Source organism: Pipistrellus kuhlii, unplaced genomic scaffold (genome assembly GCF_014108245.1).
Source record: "Pipistrellus kuhlii isolate mPipKuh1 unplaced genomic scaffold, mPipKuh1.p scaffold_m20_p_2, whole genome shotgun sequence".
NCBI lineage: Eukaryota > Metazoa > Chordata > Mammalia > Chiroptera > Vespertilionidae > Pipistrellus > Pipistrellus kuhlii.
The window spans coordinates 81,150,159-81,155,592 of NW_023425515.1; the positions used below are offsets into that span (position 1 = coordinate 81,150,159).

General features: G+C 39.2%; 1 pseudogene; it reads left to right on the forward strand.

Moving 5' to 3' along the window:
* The first annotated feature begins 1,720 nt into the window (after nucleotides 1–1,720).
* LOC118723436 lies at nucleotides 1,721–2,399 on the forward strand (annotated as a pseudogene).
* Nucleotides 2,400–5,434: the final 3,035 nt, after the last annotated feature.

Sequence of the window (5,434 nt, forward strand, 5' to 3'; positions counted from 1 at the left end):
TTTAAAGTAAAAGTCATCAACTTAGGCTTAAAGAGCATAACTGCTAAGAGAAAGAGGAAATAATAAATAGTAGATCAACAGTAAATATTTAATTTTGTTGATTAAAACCTTAATTGTGGAGGGTTACTTCAATTAAAATAATTCAAAACTTGAAGTTTTACTCTAAAAAGTAGTTATTCTATTAGATAAAAATGGATGGAATTAAATTTTAAGGAGATTCGTGTATTAGCATACATGTCATAAAGTGTTATTACATAATAACTTTTTATTAAGGTAAAAACTTTTAAAAAGTTAAGAGTATGGTATATAAAATTATAATTTACTCTATGTCCTGGAAGATAAAAATATATATCTATGTTTTTCTAGGTCCTCTTAGAAGCTGACATCAGAATGGAATTACTTGTGCAATCATTGTATTAGGGCAAACATCTATGTGAGAAGGAATGGGGAAGGGAGTCTGAAAAGGTGGGAAAGCCATCAGACCATACTGCAAGTTTAACCCCAAGTAAAGGCGACAGGGAGAGAATGTTGAGAAGAAGAATTCCAGAATGCTGTACAATTTGAGAAAGGTTCAACAGAGCCATCTGGAGTACACGAGCCAAAACCAACCATCAAAGAATTAGGTCCCCCAGAAAAGGGCATGCCTTACTCTCCCCACATGCACTTAGTCATGGGGTGAGAACAGCCTATGCTCCTCCATATCTGAGTACTGTTTGGTGCCTTATCATGATCACTGCCACATCTTCCTAAATTCTGTTTCTTTTAGATACAACATCATGTGTTGGTACAATAGAAAAACTGGAATTTAAATGTTCTGAATTCTTCACTCCTAAGTTCTTCACCTTAAGGAGATCTTTCTTTATAAAAGGTTAAGACTAGAACTTTTCTAACACTTCCATGGGTTGTAAAATATGTAACATTTCTGTGCAGTTGACAGAGCAAAACCTGTGTTTTCTAGTACAATAGATGCTCTAGGGTGGAGTACATCATCTCTTTCTCTTCCTCTACTGTAGAAACTATAGATATTAATACTCACATCTTGGATGGATTCCCTTGCAAGTAGGGGAGCTATTTCATACAGTTCTGGGGAGGAAATGTAAGCAAATATCTTTTGGGCAGGAGAGTTATGACTGGCTAGCTAGTGTGTTACATAAACACATACTAGGACATTAAAGGATGCTAGAGTTAATCCAGTATAATAAACGGGTAATATGTAAATTCACCCTAATGGTGGAACAGCCAGTCACTATGATACGCACTGACCACTAGGGGGCAGACATTCAATGCAGGAGCTGCCCCTTGGTGGTCAGTGTTCTCCCACAGGGGGAGCTTCACTCAGCCACAAGCTCGGCTGATGACTGGCTGCAAGTGAAATAGCGGTAGCAGAGCTTCTCCCACCTCCTTGGCAGCGCTAAGGACATCAGACTTAGTCCTGCTCCCCTAAGCTATCAGTTGGACATCTCCCAAGGGCTCCCAGGCTGCCAGAGGAATGTCTGAATGCCAGCTTAGGCCCATTCCCCTGGGGGTCCTGGACTGCAAGAAGGCACAGGCCAGGCTGAAGGACCCCTCTCCCCCCGAGTGCATGGATTTTCATGCACTGGGACTCAAGTATAATAATATTGTACTTTTAGAAGGCCTCCTGGAGAATCAGTGTCTTAGATCTGAAACAATTTTTAAAATGAGGAGGCATCATTTTAAAAATACCTCACTTTCAAAAGAGCATTTTGCGATTCAGAAATGGGAGTTGGAGGGGGGAGGGCCTGTGGATATGGAGTCAGGTGTAGGCAGTAGGGTTTCTAAAGAATTGTCTTAAAATAGCTTTTAGTAAAGCCATGGAATTTCAAACCACGTCTGCCCATTGGAAGATATTTTGGACTTGAGATCTGCATTTTCCAGGTTCTGGATGGGTGGCCTGATTAATTTTGGAGGGAGCTAAATGTGTTTATACTCAAGCCCATTCAAAATGAAGTTCAATCTCTTTGCGACTTCTGACTGGAGCAAGAACTGTAAAAGACATTTCAATGCACCTTCCCTCATTTGAAAGAAGATTATGTCGTCTCCTCTTTCCAAAGAGCCGAGGCAGAAGTATAATGTTTGGTCCATCCCATCCTAAAGGATGATGAAGTTCAGGTTGTTTGAGGACATTACAAAGGGCAGCAAATTGGCAAAGTAGCCAAGCTTTTTAGGAAAAAATATGTCATCTACATTGAAGGAGTGCAACGGGAGAAAGCTAATGGCACAACAATTCATGTGGGCATTCACCCCAGCAAGGTGGTTATCACTAGACTGAAGCTGGACAAAGACTGAAAAACATCCTTGAATGTAAAGCCAAATCTCGCCAAGTAGGAAAGGAAAAATTGAAATACAAGAAGAAAACAATTGAGGAGACGCAGGAATAAAGTAATATTATATAAAACTTTCATTGAAAACTTAAAATGAAAAAAAATCTCTCACTTTCCATGATAACAGCAGTTATAGATTCTGCATTTACTTATACTACAACCAATAAAAAGCAGATTTTTGGGATTCTATGTTTAAAATAGTTTAGTCACATGAGTTTTGTTTGGGTTGAGTACAGTGAGTCATAAATATGGTTTTGAGGGGATTGAAAATGGAAGCAAAAATTTTCCAGAAGTTGTAGGTGTTATGTTGGAAGTGTTTTGTTTCTGATGAAAAAGATTTCTTTATTTTTGACTCCAATTTAGGATATTTTTATTTAAAATTTTTAAGACTAACAAAGGACCAATTTACACCATCTGCTTCAGTTTCACTCTGATGCAGATTTTCTCTACTTTTTCCCCCTTCTTTAAATAGATATTATGTTTGGCACCTTGTGCTTAAGTGCATGTCTTCGAGTAAAAAATTCAGTTTGTCTGACTTCCTGTCAAACCAATATTTATTCACAAATATCTGTTTTGTTGCTTTCTCACATCAAATCATACAGCACTTTTCCCACGTGAAGAGTTGGCTAGTTGTCGGTAGTGTGAGGTGCCAGCTGGAGTTTTTACAGTTTTGGGGATGCCAGCTGCTTGCATGATGGACAAATTGTTCCCTGCCTTTAGGTTTACTTTTTTTTATTCTTTTTTTTAATGGAAGTACATTCCTTTTGCTCTAATTATGAGAGGACAGGTTATTGCCTCCTATACTCTACCTGTACACATTTTCATTGTTCGATTAACAATAACAACAGCATTTCTTTTGTAACTATTATCCTGATGAACCATTCTTGAGACAAAGGCCAGCCAAATACTATCATGCATCTTTTTGTAAGATAGCTTTCAAACATCTTCATTCATTGGAAGTTCTGTTAGGATAGCACATATAAATAAGACAAATGTAGACTAGTTGCTGGAAGGGTAGACACGGATATTTTACTCATAAAGTATATTTTACATGGAGTTGCTGCTGCAGGACTCTCACATCTTGCCTGCCTCCTACTGCTGCTTTAGTAAAATGAGGCTTGGACCTGCATATACTAACTCATCTATGGGAATATTTTACAATGAATTAGATGATCATAGAATTAATTTCTCTAAGTTATTTAACTATGAGAGGCCCGAGGTGGGGATCCCTCAGTCTAGCCTGTGCGTTTTTCAAAGTCTGGGAGCCCTGCGATTTTCAAAAAGGGGGACCCTGCCCACCTGCAGCAGTCTGCTGGTCAGTGGCCTGGGCCTCCCTCTTTGGGGCAATAGTGGACCCCCACAACTGACCGATCACCCCACTGGCCAGTGGCCTGGGCCTCATTGTGCAGAGCAAACATGTGGCAATGGCCAGGCTCCAGACCAATCGCCTTACACCTGCCTTGGCTGGCCTGGTGCCAGTGGGTGTCTTAGTGTGGTTGTCCCAATGGTCGTCTGGATGGTCATTCTGCTGTTCAGCCGTTAGATAGATTTGCATATTATATTCTATTATTATAGATATTTCTGAAATAAAAATTGAAATGTGAAAGATGAGCAAGAAAAATCAGAGTTTTACTGAAAAGGTACTAATTTTTCTTGGCTATTTATTTGACTCTTTCATTTAGATAAGAATACTTCTGTTTGTCATTCTCTTTACAGAACATTTTTCAGCCTATGTGACAATTGAGACACAAAGTAATTTCAGAACTGATTACATAGAAAATTCTTATTCTTGAAAGCACCATATAAACAAATAGCCATTATCTTAAAGAGGCTTAAAATTGTATCTATTAGCAATACAGCTTCTATTCAGTTTCAAGTTAAATCAGAAAAAAATAAATAAAACTAAGTCATTATATACACAGTCTAAGAGTTTGGAAATAAAGATCTTGCTGAATACCAAAGTGGTGTTTCTAAATTCTTGTATAATAAAAATAAGAAGGATGTAATAGTAAGGTAATGTCCACTTATTAAAAATGTGACTATCAAATACCCCTTTCCTTAATACAAATCCTACCTAGGTGAGCTTAAAAAAATGTTGACCACTTTTTCCCAAGTACATTTTTTATCCAAATAATTTACCAAGGAAAGAGTATCTATACGAATAAAAGGGTAATATGCTAATTAGACTGGAAAACCTTCTGGATGCATTTCAGACAAAGCCATGGCAGCAGGGCCGAGGCAGAGGCAGTTAGAGTTGATCAGGCAGGTAGGGGAGGGCAGCTGGGGGTGATCAGGCTGGCAAGGGGGACATTTGGGGTAGAGCAGGCTGGCAGGGTGGTCAGTTGGGGGCAACCAGGCTAGCAGGGTGGCAGTTAGGGGTGATCAGACCAGAAGAGGGGAGTTGGGAGGGATCAGGCAGAGTGATTAGAGGCAATCAGGTAGGCAGGCAGGTGAGTAGTTAGGAGCAGCAGTCCTGGATTGAGTGAGGGATGTCCGACTGCCAGTTTAGGTCCAATCCCTGTGAGATTGTGTCTAAACCAGCAGTCAGACATCCCCCAAGCATCCCAGATTGGAGAGGGTGCAGGCCAATCTGAGGGACACCCCTCACCCCATGCACAAATTTTGTGCACTGGGCCACTAGTTCACATAATAATTCATTAATTCATTCATTAAAAACACTTTTATGTAATCTGCTATGCATATCACCTATGTACATAATGCAAACTCAGTTTTATTTTAAGGTTTTAACTATTTCTTCATTTTGTTAACCTGAAAAGTGAGTACTATTTGAAGTGGTATCTTGTTAAAAATAAATATTTTTATTAATTTCAGAAAGGGGAAGGGAAAGGGAAAGATAGAGATAGAAACATCAATGATGAGAGAGAATCATCATTGGCTGCCTCCTGCATACCACCTACAGGGGATGAATCCTGAACCATGATCTCAAAGTTCATGAGTGGACCCTCAACCACTGAGTCACACTGGCCAGGCTGAGGTGGTATCTTGAGAGTGATATTGTAGATGTCAGTTTATCTTATGCATTCTTCAGATAATGAAGAGTTGATAGGCTGCTTTATATATCATATTTTAGA